The sequence below is a fragment of the Amblyomma americanum genome, chromosome 7 (assembly GCF_052857255.1).
Source record: "Amblyomma americanum isolate KBUSLIRL-KWMA chromosome 7, ASM5285725v1, whole genome shotgun sequence".
NCBI classification, from domain to species: Eukaryota; Metazoa; Arthropoda; class Arachnida; order Ixodida; family Ixodidae; genus Amblyomma; species Amblyomma americanum.
The window spans coordinates 60,405,289-60,429,556 of NC_135503.1; the positions used below are offsets into that span (position 1 = coordinate 60,405,289).

The following is a 24,268-nucleotide window of genomic DNA, read 5'->3' on the forward strand; positions in this document are numbered from 1 at the left end:
CTCACACAATGACGTTCTGATACAGAACAACTTCGTCTTCTTCTCCCCTCGGTCATAGAACAGACAGCATTTAAGGCAGGTTCTGAGAACAATTTCTTTAATTTTTTATTGCAGTGTAAGGAAGAGGAGCTTATGGAGTCAGCGTCCTGATTACTGCATTCCATATGGCATCCGGGAACCTATAGCAATGCAGTATAAACTATGGGGATTGGAAAGCGTCCATCGACGACATCTACAACCTACCCCACAAGGTAAGCCCCACTGTCCTCTTCTGCACTGAAAGAAAATGAGATGGCATAACTGTAAGTGAAGGCTACTTCAAAGGGGTCAAGTTAAATCTCTGATTGCGTCTTAATAGTTTCACATGATGTGACTGCTGAGGTAAAAAAATATATTACCAGAAAAATGAAATATTTTAATGTTGCGTTCTAAGTGTCCCCTTTTTGTGACACATCCACTGCTCAAAATCACTTAGAAGGATAGGGATATGTTGCATGGTATGTTATGTTGGCCATGGCGGTGGTAATCGCAAGAATTATGCGGTGCGCATGAAATCACGTTTTGATAAGTGGATTTAGATAAATGCACAGGTTTTGGCCATGCTGCTGTCTTCCACCAGCACGATGCCAAATCTAAAGTCAGTGCAACCAATCTATGAAGCACTACTCTCAGTACACGTGGGGGCCTAGCAGGAGTCGAGATTATTTTCGAGAGACAGTTAAAAAAAATCCGAAGAGGCGATTGCCAACCGTAACTAGAATGGGAGTGAAAGCAGACTAAGTGTGTGCACCAAAATGTGTTCCGCCTCAATTTTTTCATTTAAGTCTGTTCCTATGCCCTTTTTTCTTTGACTATTATGTTCTGCTTACATTGCCTCTCACCTTTCACTGATGTGACATGAATTCTCGCTCTGATGTTCCTGAACTCCTTTGTCATTGCGCCCGACATTGGGAATACGTAAATCTGAGTCTTCTCTTAACACTCCCTTCGAGGGTAAGTGTGTTATTCGTTGATTCTGCGCTTTCGTTTACGATACCGTCCCCACCAAACAGCTGAAGCCTATATAGGTTCCGATATCTCAATATCGCCTAAGGCTATATGCCAAAATTTTTATTAAGCAAGCTTGGCAAGACCCCACGAGGCATATATCAGAATCCCACCCGTACCCTCATTAAGCAGCCCGAGAGAGTCCGGTGTGTCCCAAGTCTTGCACTCCACCCTTATTAACTATATTAAAACCCAGTCGCCTTCTCCTGTCCTCCATGCGTCAATAAGAACTCATGTCAAAAAAATGTCTCCGACTGATGAGCCCGATCTTCGCTCTAGCCTGTCATCATTCTAGACTCTCGCAGTGCATACGAGACTGCGGAAGCATTAAGAAAGCACAGGATAAGAAAACTTTGTGACAGCAGCAACAAAGGCACTTCTAAATTATAAGTTTCTAATATTGTGGTACCGGTGTGAGGAGGATCATGCTTTCACCTCTCGCTACGTTATATAGATTCAAATTGAATTCTATCTTGGTATGCACTCGACACGTATTCCATTTCGTGACATACATGGTCAGCTTTTCGCTGGCGTCAGAGCACACGAGAGATATAAAAGAAACCTTACTACGCCAATTTCCATTTCAGTTTCCTTGACACCAGCCGTTCAGTTTTGATGCAGCCTCGAAAGAATAGTGTACACGTAGGAATCCCATACACTGCAAGCCGTGACCGTTGAAAATTGTGATGAGCATTCGATGTCTCATCTACCCTGAACTGGCGATTAATGCGAAATCGTAAAAATAAACGGCGAAAAATAAACGAATTCTATAGCTATCTTTTCTTCCCTTTCAGTAAAGATTGGTGAGTATCAAGTGTCTTTTAACGAACGTCGAACGTCGCCCAGCCTCTCTTTTGTACATCCTTGCAACGCGGACATACATAATTACGAGGGAGTACTTACAATTAACAACCGCCTGCGTTCTGTGTTGTGCCAAGAAAACAAGGGTAAAGGCGGAAAATTTCCCCAAATTGACTTATCCTGAATGCATATGAGGCTTGTTGAATTCAAAACTAGGACCACTACATCTTAGGGGTGGCCACTCTGTGGTCCTATACAACTTCGACTACAACTAGCGAACGATAGTGTGAGGCCGACGTAACAAGAATTCGGAGCTAAAAGGACGTTTGTAAAATGGATTTTTTACAGCGGCTACTGTTTCTGCGAAGCCCCAGTGTCGTACCATATCATTTCGGTGACGTCTGTGGCGGTAACGTTAAAAACATCCCCAGGGTTCTCTATATTTTTGTTCTATAGTAGTCCTTGGATATAAGGAGCAGAGGCCAGAAGTAGAAGATGCCCCTGAGCTACGTTATGTAACCTCATGAAAAGGAACCACAGGTGGCCGAAGTTTATCCGGAGAACATCAATACTGCGCCCCTTTCTTTTTTTCGCGTCATCCTTCATCCTTGCCTTCACCTTGTAAGCAGAGTGCAAAATAGTTTCTTCGCTTTTCTGTTCGCTATAATCACTTTTGTGTAGCCTTCCCTCCCCGCAACTGTTCATTTTCCGCCATCTTGTACGCAATGACGAGAGCAACATGCGCGTCCGCTTTGTTTTTTAGACAATATGTAGCTTATTGTAAATAATTTAAACACTCCTCACACGTACACGTTCTGTCTTTAAATTCTTTCGTCACCTCCACTTTATCGATCGCTCTTAGCACCTGCCGTATGAAATATCTTGGGAACGCTCTCTGTTAGGAAAAATGCAATCTGGTCTGTTGCTTCTCACCGCCAACGATGCCACACGTGCGGCAGCTTTGCGTCTTTTGGTGCTTGGGAGAAAGGCACGGCACTCCCTCACTTTTTGACTGGTATACGTGGAGCACGCAAGACTCGCCCACCGTACGAGGACCATAAATGGCTATACCTGGATTGGAGGGCTTACAAGAGCCGTTCAAGCGACGCCGCTACGCGAGTACGCGGACGGACGCAGGACCCCTACTGTCGCAGACAAGAACCAGCGCGTATGCTACTAACGCTTGGTAACGCTGACGTCCGCGAGCATGCTTCAAGAGGACGGGTGCGACGTCATGACCCTGACCTTCGCCCTATTACACGCATTACAAAAACACCGTCGTTGTCGCAGAACAATGAAGATCCCTCAAGAAGCTGACATCATCCCTCCCAACCGCGTGTCAGTATCGTGCTTCAAACCTTCTTGTCCAAATATTCTCTGAAAAGCACGTCAGAACCTGTATCTTCAGCCATATCTCCCAAAAATGTGTAATACAGCATAGCTTCTGCTGTCATTCAGAGGATGCTTATTGTAACCATATTCTGCAATACTTGTAACAACTCTTCTTGGCTTAGAGAAATTCAGAAAATTAACAAATAATTGCAAACACCATCTACTTGTGATAACGCGCAAGTGGAACCTCACCCTGGCAGTGCAGGTGTGAAGATTTGGATGTTGTCCAAGGTCCGGTGGTAACCCTGCTCTGGAAGAGAAGGGAATCTTGTAAACAACATTATAACTGCTGGTTCAATCTGGGCAGCCCTTTACCACGCTGATAGTAAAGAGCTTCCTGCCTCCATACGGTGTCTTCTGTAGTTTTTTGCCGTTGTATTTTATTAGCAACAGGCTTACCACAATACTCTGCTAAGTCATTACTACGCTTTTTTTAAGCGATGTTTATTGCCTCAGGGCATAAAAACTATTAAATGAGAGATGAGTAAGATGCTTAAATAAATGAAAAAAGTGGAGCTGACTTGATGAAATCAAGAAGTGAACGATGATATGGACCCTGTGTCCATGCAATATATGAATCCGGATTGTCCAGTGAGAGTCCCACTGACGTCAGGTGCCGAATTCTCGTCGGCTTCAGCGCCAGGCAGTCCCACAACAGGTGGTGGATATCCGCCTCACAGTCTCTGCTCTTGAAGACTGGACACCCGGGGCGGGGATATAAATCTTTGAAATGCGGCCACTTGTGTGTAACAGCTGGAGTGAGGGCAACCCTGACCCGTATCCTCCGAAGCGCAACCTCCTCTGCACGGGTAAGACCACGGGGGAGGGTTACCGCACACGGAGGGATTAGAGCACGTGTGCGGCGCCTGAGGTGTTCCTTTCTTGTTAAAAGGAGGGTGGTGTCATCCACAGTGAGGGCTCGAGGCAAAGACGAGGTCGGGGTCGAAAGGCGGGTCGCAGAATCTGCGCGGCTTTGTGCGCTCAGGAGGTCACGCGGGACCCACTCAATACGGATTTGTTGCAGGATGCATGCCGCTAGACGATGGATGTCTTGGCAGATTTCTGGGGCGCGACTGACTCGTCGTAGTAGGCGTGTGACGTGAAGGGCGTCGGTGCGAATGACAATGCGGGCCGTGGGTAGCATGGGAACGGCGGCCACAGAGCAAAGTTCCTCTTGAACCGCAAGCATCTCCGCACAGAAGGAGGAAGGAGGTTCTCAGAGGCGAAACCTTGATGTTTTGTTCAGAGCTGGCTTGCAAGAACCATAAACTGCTGCTGTTGTTTCGCAGGCCTGAATGCTTGCGTCAACGTACATAACTATGGAGCCATGCGGCAGATTGGCGTCTTGCTCTATAATTCGGTCACGAAACGACGATGCCGCGCGGGTAGATGAAGGCCGACGTAGATCAGGTTGCTTGTCGCTTAGCTGCACAAAACCCCGGGGAGGAAGAACTGGCGGGGGCGGCTGTAGAATGGAGTGCGATGAAGCATATGCCCTGAGTGCACACGTGGTGCGTGTATGGCTTGACTTTAGGCGGCGAGCATCGCGTCGATGCTGCACCACCTCATCTAGTGTATTCAGCTGCGCATGTTTTTGAAGCGCCACGATCGGGGTAATGCGGGGAAGGCAAGTGATGACCCTCATTTCCTCTCGATTAACAACTTCTAGACGATCCCATTGAGCCCTCGTCAAATGCTGGAATTGGGCTTGGTAAACGAGGCACGGTTGCACAACCGCCCGCACCAACTGTCGTGCAACATGAGAGCGGGCTCCGCCTGTTGTAGGAGCAATGCGTCTAATCAGACCCAACGCCTGAATTGCTTGCTTTTAGCCCGAGAAAGCCAAGCAGTACCTGTTCCTGACTCGTGTATTGTCAAGCCCAATATTTTTACGGTCGAACATTCTTGAATTGGCGTTCCGGATAGATGAAAACGAATTGGTGTTGCAGCCAGTTTACGGCGCCCCCAGCGGTTGGCGACTGACACGAACGTGGTTTTGCTCACTGAAAGCTGCAAACCAATTGAAGAAGCAAAGTCCACGTAATATCTATGGCTGATTGTAGGCCTGCTGCTTGAGTCATAAGGTTGTTGTGAGTGCTCCACACCGTTATGTCATCAGCATACAATAAGAACTTAATGTCGTTGACAGCATGCAAGCGCCAAGAAAGGGGGAATAAAAGCAATATTGAATAATGTTGGCGATAACACCGATCCCTGAGGAACGCCGCCAAGAGGCACAAATGATCCGACGGCCTCACCATTGAGGGGTATGGCAAAGTGTCGGCCTTCAAGGAAGCATTTAACAAAATTGCGCACTCTAACGGGGAAATGCAGCATGTCAAGCGATTGCAGGATGGCAGCATGACTGATATTATCGTACGCCTTTTCAACGTCCATAACCAGTACAGTACGTACATTGTGGCTGTGAGTTGAGGCTAGAACAGATGACGCCAAGACAGCCAGTCCATCTTCTGTACTTATGGACGTACGAAAACCAATTTAGGCGGGATGGTAGAAACCATGGTGCTCAAGCCACCACGACAGTCGTGTGGCAAGTATTTTTTCGGTAAGCTTGCATAATGTTGGCGTGAGCGATATAGGCCGGAAATTTCTGAGCTCTATCAGCGGCTTCCCCGGCTTTGGTATGGGGATCGCAATAGCCGTTTTCCAAGTTTCTGGTACGACGCCATCTATCCATACCTTGTTAATGGTGACGAGGAGTTGAGGCAGTACAGCGGAACTTAAGTTCTTGTAAACCTCGTACGGAATGTAGTCCGGACCGGGCGCAGTCTTCCGACGGGCCTCTATTGCTGCAAGCAACTCGGGCATTGAAAATGGGTTCGCAATTCCCTCGGCGTTGGCTGTAGATGTTAGTTTATCAAAACATGCTGGAATGCAGCCAAGGGGCTTCTATTACCCTTGGAGGCAACACATCATACTTGGGGAAAAACTTCCGCGCTGCCTCTCTGGCGAAATCATCAGGAGCGAAGTTGGCTGCGAAGCATGCTGTGGCATCTGCGAATGCGTCCCGCACACGCCTACCACGGGGGCTTGAAGTGGGGTACCCCCAGTCCGGATGAGGGGCGTTAATGTCACCACCGACTAAAACAGGCCACCCTGGGTGATGTCGACGTAGAGTTAATAAGCACCCCAGATTAATGTGTGAGGGACCTCAACCGGCGAGCCTTACATAGTATGACACGACCACAACAGTTGCCTTGGGAAGCTTCACAGCCACTGCGACTACCCCTTGATATGAGGTGCGTCAGTTTTCTAGAGAGAGGCGAACTTGAGGAAAACGCGCATCAACGTACACCGCCGCCTTTCCCGGAAAGGCAACAGTGGGCACACGACGGTCATTCATTGAAAGAGACATGTATCCACTGAAACCCGGAATGGATGGCAAGGCATTGGTTTCCTGCAGTAGCAGGGCCCACACCTGGAGCTTGTTCATGCGATGTCGATATTTGAGCTCTCCCAGCTTTGTGGAGAGGCCTCTGCAGTTCCATTGGAGCACACCACAACAACGTGTACTGGCCATTTTCGATTAGGCTTCCAAGCGTTGTAATAGAACTGATGTCAGGTTAGATAACTGGTTTACCATAAATCAGAGGGGGGATGTTGTTGAGTTATCCTACAGTGCTGCAGAAGACCTGGTAGAGTCTACGGCGAGCAAGCAGTTCACGTCGTTGCCGTAGCTTAGAGACCTCGGCTAAGAGGCGTGCAATTTGGTCGTCAACTGCTGCCATGTCCTCACGCAGAGGTTCCAGTATGCAGTGATTTTGTGTAGCTTGAAGGCGACGGCGATCCTTGCGCACTTTATCACTGTACGACGGTTGGGCAGGGGCTGCAGGTGGATTGGGTTCAGAAAGCTCCGGCCAGATGTCTTCATCCCACTGAAGAGCCGTAAACCTGTTGGATGTCTGTATCGGGGCTCTGTTTTCAATCGGAGGCACTTGCTTACGGATCCCACGCCGAACCTTCTCAGTTGCTTTCTGTTTTGCTGGCCAAGTTGGAGAGGTGATCTCGTGGTCGTCAGTCTTGCAAAGTCCGCACCTGTAAGACGGTGTGCCTTGTGGCCGAGCCTCATCTTGCGTTGCAAAATGGCATGATCGGCGCTAGTGGCCAGGTCTTAAACAGCTGTAGCAATAGAGAGCACTCGATTTGTAAGGGCGAGGCCGCAGAATACGGCCATAGTAGTAAAGTCGTTCTGGGAGAGTTGGTGAGCCCTGTAGCGTGACGATGCACGAGCGCCCCTTTCCCATATACCGCGCTTGGATGACACGGTGGGTTGGACAATAAAGCTCACGCTGGAGGGTCGTCTGGTCTTCGGCAACGTCGACGTTGTAAACAACACAGCGTTGTAGGTCCGAACCTTCTACTAGGTACACCTGGACCGGCACCGAGACCTCGCTTCTAATCGATATGCACCTGAGCGTTTGCAGACGCTCGACAGCCGCCAAAGTCGGGGGCCACACAGCGATGGTATTGGATTTGTTCTGGACGTGAAGCCACAAAAACCTTTGGTCCAAAGCCACTCGTCCAGGTTCGCCTGAAGATTCCTGTTCGGAATGTCTGTCAGGCTTTTGGCTGCCAGAGCTTTAATGGCCACTTTATACGATACCGATCCCGATGTCGGCATAGCCACCTGGTTGGCATACTGATACGGGAATAAAAGAAGAGGCGGAGAGCGAGCGCGAGCGGCGAGCGCGCGGCTCTAGCACGAGGGAGATTGAACGAGAAAGCTTGGCCGCCGCCGGTCGTGCTTCGCCGGCTCTCCTCCGTACTGCTGCTATATTTCTCTGGGCGGGCCCGTGGCCACTCCGTGGCATCCCACACCGTAACATTTTGGTGGCAGCGGTGGGATCATGCCGCTCACCCGCTCCCGGAATCAAGCACCCGACGTGCCAGACGACAGGAGTCCACCACCAGCCGATAGCGCCGACGACGCGGCGGCCGGCGCCGCTAGACCTAGGCGCTCGGAGGGGCTCGGCTCTTCGCAGCAGCCGGACGCCGGTGTTGAGCGCCTCCTGGATACAGTCACCCAACGGATGGACGCATGGGAGGCCCGTCTGACTGCCCAGGCTGGGGAGATGGAAGCTCTCCGGCGCGAACTCCGTCGCCTGGTGCCAGCCGAGCCGAGCACAGGTCAGGTGCCTTTGGGCGTCCCCGCCGCCGCTGTTTACGGCTCTGCCGTCGCTGGGCCTGCGGTCGTGGCCGCCAATGGCGTGCTCGGCGCGGGTGCGTTCTCGGCGCAGTGTTCGTTGGACGTTGTGGAATTGCCCACATTCGACGGCACCATCTCGTGGGATGCTTACCGCATCCAGCTGGACGGTATTGCGGCGGCGAGAGGCTGGGACGAGCAAATGAAGGCATGGATGCTCGTTGCAAAACTGAGGGGCCGCGCCACCGAGCTGCTGCAGAACGTGCCGCCCGACCAGCTGGGCTCTTACACTGTTCTGGCGGGCCTCCTCGCCGACCACTATGGTGCCTCAGGTCAACCCCGTGTGCAGTACCACCGCCTGCGAGCCCGCCGGCAAGAGCCCGGGGAGACGTACCAGGACCTCGCCGCCGCCATTGAGCGCCTGGCTCTGCAGTCGCTGCCGGGAGCGCCTCAGAACGCCGTGGACCTGGTCGGTACCGAGGCGTTTGTCGACGCCATCCGACTCCCCGAGGTGCAGCGCTTGGTCCGCTCTGGCCGTCCTGATTCCGTCCGCGCCGCCATGGCGCTCGCCATCGAGGCGGAATTGACTTTGCTGGCCACGCGGGGGTCGCCACCGTCTGCCGAGCGCAGCGTCCGGGTGCAGGCTCCTCGGTCCGCAGCCCCAACTGCGGCCTCTATCCGACGCCTGCGTAACGACGTCCGCACGACCTGCTTCCGCTGCGGCCTGCGGGGACACTACGCGAGGGACTGTGCCGGCCCTCCAACGTCGGGAAACGATTTGGCGGAACTCCGGGGGCACCGTTCCGCCGAATAAAGTCCGTCCCCACACTCTTTCGTTCTCCGCGTCCTCTCCTTTCGTCGGCTCCGATTACCACTGATGCTCCTTACGTGCTCGTCGACGTCGCCCTGATTGACCGGCACGTAAAGGCCTTGGTTGACACTGGAGCGGCTGTCAATGTACTGCACAAATCGTTTGTTGCTAACGCGCCCCACCTGCTTCTGCCAGCCGCCAAAACCCGGCTCTTAGCTTTTAACGGCACCCCTGTGGAGCAAGTCGGACGTGTCGTCGTCAACCTGACAGCACTCGGAAATACCATCTCCACCGAGTTTGTTGTTGCAGACAGCCCTATTTGGCCAGTGGTCCTCGGGTGCGGGTGGTGCCAGCAAGCCGGAGTCGTCCTTAATTTTACTAGAACCAAACCACGGGCGAGCCGAACTCTCTGTGGGCCGGGCTGGCTTAGCCGGGTTTCCAGCCTCGGTGTCGCCCTGTGGCAGTCCCTGGTGTCGGCGACCAAGCGTGCCTCAGCATCTCTGCGTGACCTCGCGACGAAGTGGCCGTGTCGAGTCAAGCCGTTCGACGTCACTACCGTGACTGTGGCGTCCGCCGTGACCCTGCCACCGGGTGCGGCAACGTGGGTGTATGCCAAGCTTGACAGTCCGGTCACAGCAGACGTGCTGTTCGAACCCATCCGGTGTTCAGCTCCAGCCCGTCAGATGACCTCCCTTCGAAGCCTTCTGCCTGTGCTCAAAGGAGAGGCCCACGTATTTATACTCAACATCAGCAGCGTGCCTCTCGCGCTGACTCCCGGCACGCAATTGGGTACAGCCTCAGTTTTGGACCCCGGGTCACCAGTGGCGTCTCTGCAACCTGAAGCCCCGCCTCGCCACCCTCCAGCGCCGGCGATCCTATCATGGGAAGAATTTAACTTTGGACCCAGCCTGACCTGCGCGGAGCTCGCCTCTCGGAAGACCTTGCTGCTCGAGCATCGCAGTTGCCTTGCTCTCAGCGCCGGTGAACTCGGGTGCACTTCCTGGGCTCAACATCGGATCAACACCGAAAACCGCGGGCCCATTCATCACCAACCTCGCCGTGTAGCGCCAGCCGAACGGAGAGTCATCCAGCAGCACGTGTGCGACATGCTTGACCAGGGAATCATTGCCCCTTCTTGTAGCCCTTGGTCCTCCCCTGTCGTCCTTGTGCGCAAGAAGGATGGAACACTCCGCTTCTGCGTTGACTATCGGAAGCTGAATGCTATTACTAATTGCGACGTGTACCCGCTGCCTCGCCTCGACGATGCGCTTGACCGCCTGAAGGGGGCCCGTTATTTTTCCACGCTAGATCTGCTCTCGGGCTACTGGCAGGTGCCTGTTCACCCCGATGATGCGGAAAAGACGGCTTTCGCGGCTTTCGTGACTCCCGACGGCCTTTACCAGTTCAACCGTATGCCCTTCGGTCTCTCGAACGCTCCAGCCACCTTCCAGCGTCTCATGGACCGAGTCTTAGGCCATTTGATGTGGACTATGGCGTTGGTCTACCTGGATGACGTAATTGTCTACGCGGCTACATTTGAAGAACACCAGAGACGCCTCAAACTCGTCCTCGAAGCCCTTACCTCTGCTGGGCTTCGCTTAAAACCAAAAAAATGTTTCTTCGGTTTCGCGGAGGTGACGTACTTGGGTCACGTTGTGAGCCGGCATGGCATCCGTCCCGACCCTGAAAAGCTAAAAGCGCTTACAGCTTACGAAGCTCCCACCACCGCCAAGGAGCTCAAAAGTTTCCTTGGATTTGCTTCGTATTTCCGTCGTTTCATTCCGGACTTTGCCAAGCGCAGCGCTCCATTTACCGCCCTGCTGAAGAAGAATGCACCGTGGAGTTGGACGCAGGCCCAACAGCTCGCGTTTCTTGACGTCAAGCACGCCCTCCTCGAGCCTCCTACATTGGCCCATTACGACGAATCGGCCCCCATCGTCCTCCACACGGATGCCAGCCAAGATGGGCTCGGCGCTGTCCTCCTGCAAGAAGACGAGTCTGGTGACCACAAAGTCCTAGCTTATGCCAGCCGCCAGCTTTCCGACGTTGAGCGCCGCCGCCACTCTTCAGAACTCGAGTGCCTCGCCGTTGTCGGGGCCGTCGAGAAGTTCCGTCCCTACCTGTACGGCCGTCACTTCACCATAGTCACGGACAATAGCGCTCTCACTTGGCTGCAGTCCGCCAAACATTTGAATGCCAAGATTGCACGCTGGTCCCTGCAACTTCAAGAGTACAATTTCACAATAGTGCATCGGCGCGGCTCTGCCCATCAAGATGCCGATTTCCTTTCTCGCCACCCTTGTTCCGTGACGGCTTTGACGGACCTGAGGACTGCACAAACGCAAGATCCCGCCATTGCTGCCATAATCCACTCCCTTGGCACCGCCGCCGGCGCAGGCCTCCGCCAACTACGCCGGGTCTATCGAATGAAGGACGACCTCTTGTGTCATGTGAAGCGGCTCCGTGGTCGACCACCCGTCTGGTTGCCAGTTGTGCCGGCAACACTGCGGTCGCAAATCTTGCGCGGCTTACACGACGCTCCCACGGCTGGTCACCTTGGTCGCGGCAAGACCTACGCACGAGTGTCGGAGCGGTTTTGGTGGCCTAATATGTCCAGAGATGTCAAGGAACACGTGGCGTCCTGCCAGACATGCCAGTACAGAAAACCGTCCACAGGTGTAACCAAGCCACCCCCGCAGGCTTTTTCGCCACCAAGTTCACCTTTCGAGCTGGTTGGACTGGATCATTTGGGCCCGTTTCCGAAGACGCGTGCCGGCAACCGGTATGTTCTGGTTGCGATCGACTACTTCTCCAAGTGGGTCGAAGCACTGCCCGTTCCAGACACGTCGTCCGCTCATGCCGTCGCGTTTGTGGAACAGCATCTCGTTCTTCGGCACGGTGTTCCCCGGCGCCTCATCACGGACCGTGGGAGCTGCTTTATGTCCCATGAATTCGAGCGAGCCCTCCGCTCCTTCGGCATTGCGCATTCCACTACATCCGTCAATCATCCGCAGTGCAATGGCCTCGTGGAGCGTGTTAACCGTACCCTCACGGATATACTCGCATCCTACGTAGCTCCGTCCCACACAAACTGGGATCGTTTTGTTTCTGCTGCAGCTTTTGCAGTCAACACTGCAGCGCAAGAAACAACGCATGTGACGCCGTTCTCAGTCGTCTATGGCAGAACGCCCTCCATCCCTCTCGACGCGCAGTTGGGCCTTCCCCATCCCACTGCGTCACCAACTGAATCTGCTCAACGACTTCATTCCGCCCGCCTCGACGCCCAGCGCAACCTCCTCACGGCTCACGCGCGTGTGCAAGCGGCCAACGCGGCAGCACCACCACATCCCCCCTTCCGGCCCGGTGACTTGGTCCTCGTTCGCCGCACCATCCGTGCGACTGGCCGTGCCGCAAAGCTCTTTCCCCGATACCGCGGCCCTTACCGTGTCGTTGCCCGACTCGGCCCCATGGCATACCGCCTCGAAGACCTGCCAGAGCATCGACCATGCGGTGTGCACCACATTTTCCCAGAGCATGTTTCAAACATGAAGCGATATGTCTACGGCGCCTGCGGTGACTCCGACTTAGCTACCGGGTCCTCATCAGTGCCGTCGTCGCCTGCTGGCTCCATGCCTTCCCCACGCAATGCAGTCCCATAAACGGATCGCCGCTCAATATGCATAAAACTCCCTGAAGTTAGCCTAACCGGTGTGGGACCTTCTTCGGCGACTGCAGACACCTTCGCCCAGCTCACACACTTCGAATTCAACGAAGAGTGTGACCGTTTCCTATCTGCGAGCCCACATTGCATCGCCCCAGGAAACCCTGCATCAAAGCACGGCCTGACTTCTCCGCCCCCCCCCCCCCCCCGGTGGAAAGGTGATACGGGAATAAAAGAAGAGGCGGAGAGCGAGCGCGAGCGGCGAGCGCGCGGCTCTAGCACGAGGGAGATAGAACGAGAAAGCTTGGCCGCCGCCGGTCGTGCTTCGCCGGCTCTCCTCCGTACTGCTGCTATATTTCTCTTGGCGGGCCCGTGGCCACCCCGTGGCATCCCACACCGTAACAATACGCTGGGCAGGAACGCTTGACTTGTGAGCTGGAGTTGGCAGGAGACGAATCCTGCGCAGTATCCCCTGATGGGCGCTTTTGAGAACTGCGGGAAGCCGGTGGCACGGATGGAGGTGCTAAAGACAGGTCAATTGGAGAGCTCTCCTCCTCACGCTGCACGGTTGAAGCCCCATCCAGCAGGGGAGGCTGGGAAGCCATTGCCGAGTTCCGCCCAGAGGGCAGATCGTTCACAGGCTGAGGTGCATTTTAAGAAGGCGGGATGTGCGCTGCCGCTGATGGACCGGGAGCAGGGACCGACGCCGGCGAAGCCACCGCTGCCAGCGCGTCACCGGTGGCTCTAGGCTTAGCCTCGGAGCCCAGTCCAGCTGCCGGGATGACTGAAGGACATTTGCTTACTGCCACCCAGTAAGACGGCGCATGAGCAGATGGTGCGAAGTCAGTTCTATTGATTTCGCACCATTTGAAGAATATTACTACGTTTCGCGGCTAGAACAGTTAAGCAATGAGTGAATGGCTCGTGTAGTCACTGCTCAGATGCCAGCTGGCTACTAAAATAGGCAGGTTATTTTTCCTCAAAAAAGATTTTTGAGTATAATGTTGAACCTTATTGTTAGGAATTCATAACTCTAGATGTGTCCGGTATGTTGTAACAAATACCTTCCACGTATGCCGTATTGCGAAACACTCTACAATTGTTATCGCACTAAAAGCCTTGCTCCTATTTGTCGCCGCCGAAGCTACCCTCTCCTATTCGTCACCGGCCGGCGGCGCTCAATAGGTACAGAGCTTTAGAGTTGATCCTGCACTTGGGCGGTCACGAAAATGTGTGCCGTGCGGACATGGGATTCAACCCTATCTTTGCCCTAGAGTAGGCTTCTTTTAAAGGCTTAGGAGGCCACGTTGAAATAATAAGTAGATGGCGTAAAGGGTCCCGCATCGCAGAAATGCCGGTATCGTTGTCGGCGTCAGAATTACAAACATTGAGCTAAAAAGACAGGTAATCTTGGGTTTTGGGTGGGAATCGAATGCAGGACTTTTGAACTGCTAGACGGGGGAGCTAACCACAGACAATGAAGGCTATTTGTATAAGCTCAATAAACGTGTGCCTAGTGAATGCGTTGTGCTCTTTAACTAGGTGAAGTGTCGTACAGACAGATATTGATGCGTACCAGAGTAATTCTGAGTGTGTTAATCAGGAATTATGTACCTTAGTAGGCGATACGAACGGCATCCGATAACGCTATCGCATTCTACTCTTGAAGGCGAAGATTAAACTTCCCCAAATTTTTTCAGCAACTCTACCTATCAAGAAATTTGGAAAGCCTAGAAATGTTTCTCATTTTTCTGCGTGCGAGGTGCTAATCTCTGCTGTTTTTTTGGGTCTTCAGGAAACATTTTCGGCAACATTGGTCTCATCATCACTTCATATGCGCCTCTAGGAAGGTTTGTAGCTGTCCTCACTTAGCAACAGGCAGAGGAATTAAGCTTTCATACCGGTATTAAGAAGTGCTGCTGCAATACATTGATTTAGTATTTGTTAATTCTACAAATATTCTCTACATTGAAGAATATCCTGCATAAAAACCGCACCACAGAGACGACGTTTTCCGATTTAAAATGTGAAGTAGGTACAGCGGCTGCAAACTGGAAAAAAAGTTCACAGCTCTTTTCTGCCACCATGAGACGGTGTAGAACTATTGCCCAAAACTGGTTTACTGAAAATCTTGAGAAACGTAATAAAATTGTCTTACAAGAAATTGTGTACTTTACTAATAGCAGAGTTATACACAGAGCCCGGGTTCTACAAATATTAAATTCGACCGTGGGGTCTTGCAGGCTTAAAATCGGCTCAAAATTTTAAACCTGCCAAAAATACGCACCAGCTAATGCAGTAGTGCATACAGGTGTCGTGAGCTACTCTAAGATGCAACTTACCAAATGAGAAACAAGTGTCCTTAAAGATTCCCACCAACCAACGTCACTGAATCTATCGCTTCGCAACCCAAAGCCGGTTCTTCTGCTCGGAAGGCTTCCTGTAAGGAGCCCTTACCGCTGCCTTGTGTTTTCTATCCAAGGAGACTATAGTTGGAGAGGTTTGTCAGGCAACTGGCGGTGACAGAGTTCATACAGAGTCACGCTGTGCTTTGTTGCTCAGATTTCCGGGTCTAGTCTCGGCCGTTATGAATCTGTAAATATTACTAATGACATCCAGACTTTCAAGAAGATTTCACTCCCCACGCTGACTCATTGGATGGGGCGCTCGACTGAGTTCATGGACACAGTGTCAATCCCGGCCACAGAGCTCGCTTTTCGATGGAAATGCAAGACGCCCATGCGTGTGCACTGCGTGGTATGAGCACATGAAAGAATGCCAGCTCGTCGAGATTAATCTGGAGCGCCAAACAGACGCGCCACACGCAGTCTCGGGATGATGCTCGAGAGATCTGAGGCGCCAGTCAGAACAGGCTGCTAACTCCACGCTTCGGTGGGCAAGAATTCCGCTCAGAATGCACAGGGAAATTTCTTATACGGCTAATCTACGCACATTTCCTTTAAATTCCTCCTTTTATTACATTAATTCACTGCACAATACCAGGTTGGTCAAGGTCATGTGCTGCTGAATCACTGAACCGGATCTGTGCCACAGCGCTGCTCATTTATTCTACTTTCGCTTCCTTCATCCAGAATGCAATCAATTTAGCGCAGATAGTTTGGCGCTTAAGAAGCGCCAAAATGGGATATGAGAGCCTACCAAAGCTATAAGATTGCGCTGCTCAGTTCAGGAATTCTAAAGTGTTTCATATGCTGCATGCAGGTCAAACAAGGCACAAGTAAGCCATTAAGACCTGACATTGTATGCCAGCCAAACTTCCAAATTTAAATCAGGGAGTGAACGACCTCTTTTAAGGTCTCCCTCAAGGGAAGAGTATTGGATAATTCCTTAATTTAATATGAATGAACTGAAGAAATGTAGCGCAGAAGAAAGTCGCATATATTTCCTGTTGTTCATATTTAACTGAATCGCAGTTTTTTTATTGCTTTGTGAAAATCCGAAACTATGAAGCAGGCCGGAGGGCATGCATCACGTGTTCTGCATTATTCATGTCTCTTTTTTGCGCTTTGATTCTAATTACTTTTAAGGGATGACTTCTGAGCAAAGTGGCCTACAACTGAAATTTGTTAGTTAAGTAAAATGATATACGTGATTATCGTTGCCGTTGCGCTGCTTTTCAAATTTTCCTCTTGAAACTATTCCTTTGTATTGCAGCTAGTGCTGCAGCTAGTGCTTGTGCTGGTTTCTGGTGTTTCTTCTGTGTACGGCCAATCGTTCCTGTTGCTGAACTAACCCAGTAACATTATTTAGTAGCAACACTGACCGTGAAGGTCCATGTTATCTGCTGACATAATTAATCGCGTCCGTCCAACTTCCATTGATTTTGTTCGCCCTGCTACTGACATGTTTCGGCAAACACAACCATGAGAGCCTGGAAACTGAAAGCTTTGTCGTTGCGACTTAACTAGCAACTGACGCAAGCCGGCGTGCATAGAGATACGTTAAGGCTTCATGTCGTGGGCGGAAGTTCTCCTTGTCTTTCGCTTTATTTTAAATTCTCTGGAGAAAATTAATCAAGCTAAATATTAAAATCAATGAATTGATGTGAAGTATCTTAAGAAAAGCGAGCCGTTAGCATGTGGTCAATCAACATTCTTCCTCAAGATGCATTTTGAATGTATGAGATGAAACATAACACTATAACAATCAATGAAATACTTTTGTAGCGAGAGCTACACTACGCTAACTGTAAGAGCCTTCAGCGTGGCACCCCTTGAGCTCCGTGGCGGCGCCGTAGTCACGAGGTGTGGATCAGCTGCTGCTGCCGGCGGCGCGGCGCGCCGGCGAAACCGAGCTGCAGCAGCTGTGCGCATGCGACGTGTCCGGTGGGGGCGAAAGGAGGAGAGGGGGAGAGAGTGAATCCACGTCCAGGGACGAAGATGAAGTAGGAACGCCCAGCGAAACAGAACGGCGAAAGACTGGCATTGCAATTCGACTGAGCGCGTTCCTTTCGGCCAAATGTAGGTCTCGCGTCACTCCAGGTTTAACCAGAGCTAAACCACAGCAAATTTTTTAAAACCCTTTCTTCTTATTGTTATTCGCAATCGTAGACAAGACTGATTTACTAACATTTACACTTTGTATTTGATTACTGATTACTTTATTGGCCGCTGTCGCTCAGTTGTTATGGCGCTCGGCTGCTGACCACAAAGACGCGGGTTCGATCACGGCCGCGACAGTAGAATTTCGATGGAGGCGAAATTCCACAGGCCCATGTACTGTGCGATGTCAGTGCACGTTAAAGAACCCCAGGTGGGCTAAATTTCCGGAGCCCTTCACTACGGCGTCTCTCATCCTCAGACACTTTGGGATATTAAACCCGCATAAACCAAACTTTGTTGATACTTGGACACACTGTTGTTATTACAGCCTTCTTTGAGACCAAGCCATGATGTCTCCTATGACTACTTTGAAATGTGTGTACAGCCTTTGCCAACAGTATCCAGCCTGCATGGTTTGGTTCTCATCGGAATAGTAGAGCCCATACCGCTTCCCTCAAGACCAAAAAGTTTTTCGGTAGTTAAGGACAAGGGTTCTCCTTACCGTACAGAGATTTATAGTTGAAGGATGGCATAACAGAATCAATATACGACTGCGAAGCAAACCGTCCGGCCTAGTTACTTTTGGCAAAGACTGTACATCTCTCGTTCTTAATTTTTCAGTGCCAGAACGTATACGAATCTAATATAAAACTACTACTATTCAATGAACAACGTCACCTCAGTAGGTTTTTTATACAGATTTTGTGGAAGAAAGCTTAGTAGTTAGCCAGTTAGCTTTAAATCTGCGCTCCGGTCTATGTAGTTGTTCAAATAAAGCTTAGTAAAGGCTGGTTACTTTAAAGGTGGATATAGATTTTTAGTCCTGTACGCCCGTGAAAGCCAACAAAACGTTCGGCTTTCCTGCACACAGTTTTCCGGTAGGGACCGCTTTATCGGCGCCTAGTTTGCCCGAAAGCTGCGAAAAGAAAGTGTGTAATAACCCCAGACCGGTATTGTACAGCAGTTTTTCTGCACGATTTTTTCACACCATACCACCAACCTTTATTTGGACTGATCACAGTCACAATGAGGGCAGAGGCGAAGTAAGAAGGGCGGTAAGAATGTGAATGTAATAAAACTCAAATAAAATTGTTATGTCCGTCCGAACATAGATTAGAAAACACTCCCGCAGGTTTCACGTATGCCATCACATGATCTGTGATTATACCGACAGTAATGAGCTAAACTCTTTGCTCTCGAAATCTGCGTGTATACAGATCTCAGCTCTGTTAGAAAACATTGCCTTGCATAAGACAGGTTCTTTTAATGAAAAAAAAAAGTCGCCGTAAAAGCAAGTTTGGACCCCTTAGAAATGCAACCCCGTCGCGGTGTGTGCCAGTGCTACGATGTGCTGGCGTCATACGGTCACACTGTTCATCCGTTCAGGGTTTTTTTTTTAATTTGCCAGCAAGCAGCTAACAATAGGTGCAGTACAAATCACAAAAATAAAATGTGAACTTTAAGCCCCGGAAGAGAGGTAAAAACAAAAGAAGTGGTCCTACCATGTAAACGTGTTACAAAGGTTTTGAAGGAATATAGGCTGCAAAAGAACTTCTCACGATATTTGTCATTGTCTGATCTATAAGATTACGAGTATGATGGGTTCTAAAATATCATATAGATACAAGTGACTATTGAGGTATGCAAAATATCTCAAAAATACGGTCGTCTCAAGTGCGTGCGGCTTATTTTCTATTGCTGTTATAATGAATGCGACTTTAAATACACACCTGGTATTGTCTGTCAAACAAATGCCGGTGCTGAGGGAAGCTATTCAGAACTATGCACCTTCTTAAGCAGTGAGGCATATCTCGCAATATTCACTGAGAATGCCTGTGTTCTACCAATTAGCCTTGTTCTGCAGAATTTGTTAAGAACTTGCACTAAAATATATATGTAATACTGATAGCTGTCATGTGGGGCTTAACGTCTCAAAAAGACACGTGAGCTATGAGGAATGTCGTAATGGAGGGCACTGCAATAATTTAGGCAGCCTGGGGTTCTTTAACATTCTCTGGCATTGCCCAGTGCACCGTAATTTGTGCATTTTGCCAGCATCGAAATGTTGTTCCCGCGGCAGAGATTTGATTCCGCAGCCTTTCATCAATAGCCCAGCGTATAGCCACTAAGCTACCACGGCCGGTACGCGTATAAATGGTGTTGAAGGCATTTTACTTACTCCGCTATTATCAATGAAAGTGTAAGAAGCAGGAAACAAGTACTTGCAGGGGTCATTTCGGCAGGGCGGACGAGGATAGACTGAGAAAAAGATTCGTTCTGCTTTTTCATGTAAATAGCTTCCTTATATACTCACCTCAATAGATTCTCACAATTAATATCGCATGATGCTCGCTTCTGTGCAACTTATTCAGAAGCGTACTGTCACCAGAAAAGAAAGCTGAAGCACTATTTGAGATTTCCAAAATATTCTAGGATTCAAATTTTCTAGACCGTATTTAATGCGTGCCAAGTCTTTTGAGCGGCAGTTTATGTTTTGAAACGCCTCTCCACAGCATTAAAGAAGCGCGTAGAAGGTCATTGACCGCATCGAGCGAGGTGACATTTGAAATCTCCGCTGCTTTCATTCACCCGCTCCCGCGCCGTGGCAGATGCCGGAAAACAACTCCTTGCGGGCATTTCCTTTCTTTCAAGGCAAGCGTTTAGGCTATATAAATGTACCCTCACTGTAGATGACATCATCATGCGCACCCCGCCCAGCGCTGTGTGCTGCTAAGCATCCATAAAATTGTCACAGTTTTAGTCAGCGACTATGTTACCACTTTAAATGCCAGGCGAAAAAGACGTTTCACTACACATTCCATCCCGTTTAGTGCGTTAAGTTCTAATACCTCTCAGTTTCTCTTTAATACCGCACTGTAAACAGAGAAGAAAGATTCAGATTTCGGAATAGTTTTATAAGACTTCTATTTTTGCCCTAACACCCGACCTCCGGCGTCGTATAATTCTCACCCAGCCTAAAAACATAAAAACTATCATGCCAGAGTTTAGTGTAATTTGTACCATGCCGAAGGTTCAGTGGCGGGTCTTCGGGCAGAAATCGAAGTCTAATAAAACTTTTACGTAATCTGAAAAATTTCTGTTAGTTCCACAATAACAAAATACTACCCCATACCTTCGTTTTGTTGCATAGAATAAAGGCTGATTTCATCAAAAATTTCCTAGAGAAAGTTACTGCACAAATACATTTACTGATTGTTTATTTCACTTATCCTGCATCAATGTAAGCATGATTTTCGGTCTCACCTAGAAGTGGGGTGTAAACTGCATGCACAGTCATAGTGCTCGTAAAAAATTACCGTACAATACGCACAGCTCAGGCAGGCGAGATGACGCCTAATTCACAGTTTGTAAATTGCAAAGGGGCAATAAATAAGAAATTTAGCAGGCATTTCAGGTTGTTTCATCATGGCAAATAAGGCTTTATAATGCTTCGAAGGTTCTAAAGTTTCTGAACAAATGCTTCAAATGTGCCCATGGTGACACGTTCACGCAGCAACCCTTTCCGCTCTTCAATGGAGAACACAATAAATAAACAGTATAATTTGTCGCAGCAAGTGATAGCATGGTTTTATGTATGTTGCTTTTATTTCTGTTGATGAGGTCTTGTCATGGAGGGATAGAGATTTTAAAGCAGGAACACATTCATGGTAATGCAGTGACGGGATCTCAGCACAGATGCGCACGTTAGTTACATTTTATTACCAAGAAAATATGAAGTAGATAAAAGGAAGGGCCATCCGCACCATCTTCTTCAACTTTATACGTGAGTATGGCAGCTGGTGCTTCCAAACAAGCTGGCAAATTCACGAATGGTTCGAATGAGATATCTATAGGCTATTTGCTTGAAATTAGGCGGCACTGATGAAACTTTTTTATGCAGGAACATTGTCAGTGGGTGCCGCATCACGTCTTATTTATGTGTACTGTATGTTGGAAAAGTTTGTTCGCCACAGTGCCGATCGCCAGAGCTGCGGGGTGCACTGCAAAATTTTACAACCGATGGTGCGTCACATTTTCAACTCCTTGTAAAAGCTGGACCCATAAAATTCACTTTTCGTGCTCACACTAAAGTTAATTTTATTGTGATAATACGTAAAATAAAGAAGTTTTTTTCCGACTTTGGCTAACACATGTCTTCGCGACATTTATTTCAATTTTACTTTTGTGTAACCCATAAGCGACGTTGAATAATGATGTATTAAGTCTCAACTTATCATCATGGGAACAAACAGCAGTGTATATGACGTCATCAGTGAAGAATGCTATGTTTACTCCGACGATATGGAAACGCAAATGTCATTCTCATATGCTACAAAGAGAGTAGGACCTAAAACAGACTCTTTTAGAGCTCCTACTAAAGGCAATGCAAATTTCCAAGTTTGAGTTTATGCTAACGCATTGGCTCCAGTTAGCTAAATACGTCATTATTCGAGATACTACAGTGAGAATATTACCAACACGTTTGAGCTTAATAATTATTTTGTAGTGGGGTACACGGCCGCGAGTCCAGCTTTCTTTGACACCACTTTTTTTTCTGAGGAAGCTCTGGCATAGTTTAATATACTGTGAATATATCGATGGGGGAATGGTCTAAGCTTCCGATGTTGAACGAAATTTTGGCTGTTACATATTTGTCTTGTAGTCACACTAAGTAGTTTAGGCTCCCTTATTAAACAAGTTTGGTGCGTTTTGGACGAAAAATTTGGAGTTAACTGTGGAAAAGTTCAAGACGTTGTTATGAACGTATTTATGGGCGTCTCTACTCTTCCTATTTGTATCAAAAGTCTGTTTTTAAAGTTTGTCCTGCTTTCGCACCAAGTAGTTAAAAGTGCTATTAATAACCAGAGGGGGCGCTTTTGGCAATAAATAGCAAGACTGCAAACATCCCGAAGAATAATCTGAGAATATGTTGAATGTTATGTTGCAATCTTATGATATGCCAAACATTGCTTTCATTAACAACTTCCAATCGAAAACATACGCTTCTCCAGAGTTTTTGGGTGCGAGAAGCTTTAGAAAAATCTAACATTATCACGTCAGCTTTCAGTTGAAGGCTCATTACGTTGGCAAATTTTTGAGTCAGCAGGAGAGGTTAACTGAATGTCTAGTGAATCTTGACACATACTTATTCCTTGAAGTCCCGTGACTGAAGTTCACCACGGCCCGTATCGGCTTTAGTGTCGAAAAATCTCGCCTTTGAATACAATTGCTTTCTGTCACTCTGTTCTCTACGATATCAATTCTCGAATATCTGTTTTCAAGTTAGAGCAGCAAAAAACGTGCGCGCTCAGGCGAGCATGACATTTCCGTTTCTTCCAGCTATTCGGCCGCTTTATGGCCTGTCGTGCTAGTCTTTAAGTATCCCTCAGCCCAGGTCAACCCCAGACAAGCCGCCATATGTATTGTCGTTGAACTACTCGGTCACAAAAGACCACCAACACCCGTCACGTTTGGCCAAGCTTATCATGGCTGATCATGGCTGTCAGTCCAATGTCTATAACGAAGCAATCGCGGACGCCATTATTGACTTTGTTTTACCGATTTTCAGCTGTATATGCAGGTACTTCGGCGCTAGAGCAACGACACCCATGCATGAGATATAATGAAAAAAAGAGCAAATTTGTATGTCCCGGCTTTTCTTGTTCCCATTGTCTTTTTCTTGCGGTGGTTTGTTCAGATTGGAAGTATAAAAGTGGAGCTGCTTAAGCGTGCTTTTTCAATCCCTGCAGTCAACACTGCAATCCTCACACGCTCAATGGAAACAAAGTACGACTCTACACATACTCCTTTCAGTTTGTTTTCTAATCGGAGAGCGATTACCACACGAATGCTTCGTTCGTGCTCAGAGTAGCTGCTAAGAAACAAAGTTGCTGATTACTGAGCAAAGAAGTTTATCGGCACTCTGAAAGTAATATCGTAGAGTACTGTAAGTGCGGTGTCGCAAATATTATTACGGGGTATTGTTACGGTACGCAGTCGCGAGTGGACTTTCTACTGTCGCGGTGCTATTGCTGCGAATTGGAGCTTCGGAGCTGAACTGAAGGCCAGTGGACTGCACGGAGTCGGAGTGTCGAGGACGTGTGAGGTCTCAGCACGGGACGAAATATGGCGCCCCCGGTAGTCGAGAGGACGATCGTAATATCAACAAGATCGAAGTGGCAAAACAAACGGCTGCGCCAGTGGCAGCAAAAATGAAGCGGACACGCGAACAGGGGAAACGGATGGACCGGTCGTCCGAGGTGCGCCAGTCCGCAGGGTTACGGTAGCGGTAGCGCGTCGGTGTGCTGGAAATCGATGCAGCAGCTGCAACCATTGGAGTGGTAGGTGGCCAAAATGGCGGTCCAGAGAGCACATCAGAATCGACCCCCACGTCAGCAAACTCCTGGCGAACGATGGCTTGCATGAGGGCAATCGCAGAGTCGGCCGGTAGAGGGGCGAAGGCGACGGGCGTCCTTGCCTCCACTTCTCTCCGTACAATCCGTGTCAAATTAGAAAGTTTGGACAGCTGCTGCACTATTGTCAGATCCTCGCACGAAGACGGCGCCGCCGTTTTTGGAAGGCAGTCGAACGGCGGTGTTTAGGTTGATCAAACTGTCCTGATGGACGGAGTCAGCCATTACCCCAGTCTTGGGAAGAGAGGACCTTAAATGTATCATCAGCGATTCCCTTCAGAAAGTGGCCCACATTGTTTGTCACTGGCATGGCGCCATCTACTTTACGATACCGAGCTAGGACGTCCTGGATGTATGAGAGGGACGACGTTGGACGACTGAGCTCGAGAAGCAAAGTCTTTTGTAGTGCCGAACTTG

At 49.4% G+C, this 24,268-nt stretch overlaps 1 long non-coding RNA gene across 2 annotated transcripts; it reads right to left on the reverse strand.

Annotated features, from left to right (window-relative positions):
* Nucleotides 1-112: 112 nt before the first annotated feature.
* On the reverse strand, nt 113-19,699 carry LOC144097144 (uncharacterized). 2 transcript variants are annotated; one of them, XR_013306919.1, is made up of 3 exons: nt 19,618-19,699; nt 3,433-3,490; nt 113-271 (listed from the first exon to the last, which is right to left on the reverse strand). It is a non-coding gene; the product is annotated as an uncharacterized LOC144097144 (long non-coding RNA). The 2 variants fall into 2 exon arrangements; XR_013306918.1 differs by having other exon boundaries at nt 113-276.
* Between the last annotated feature and the right edge of the window lie 4,569 nt (nt 19,700-24,268).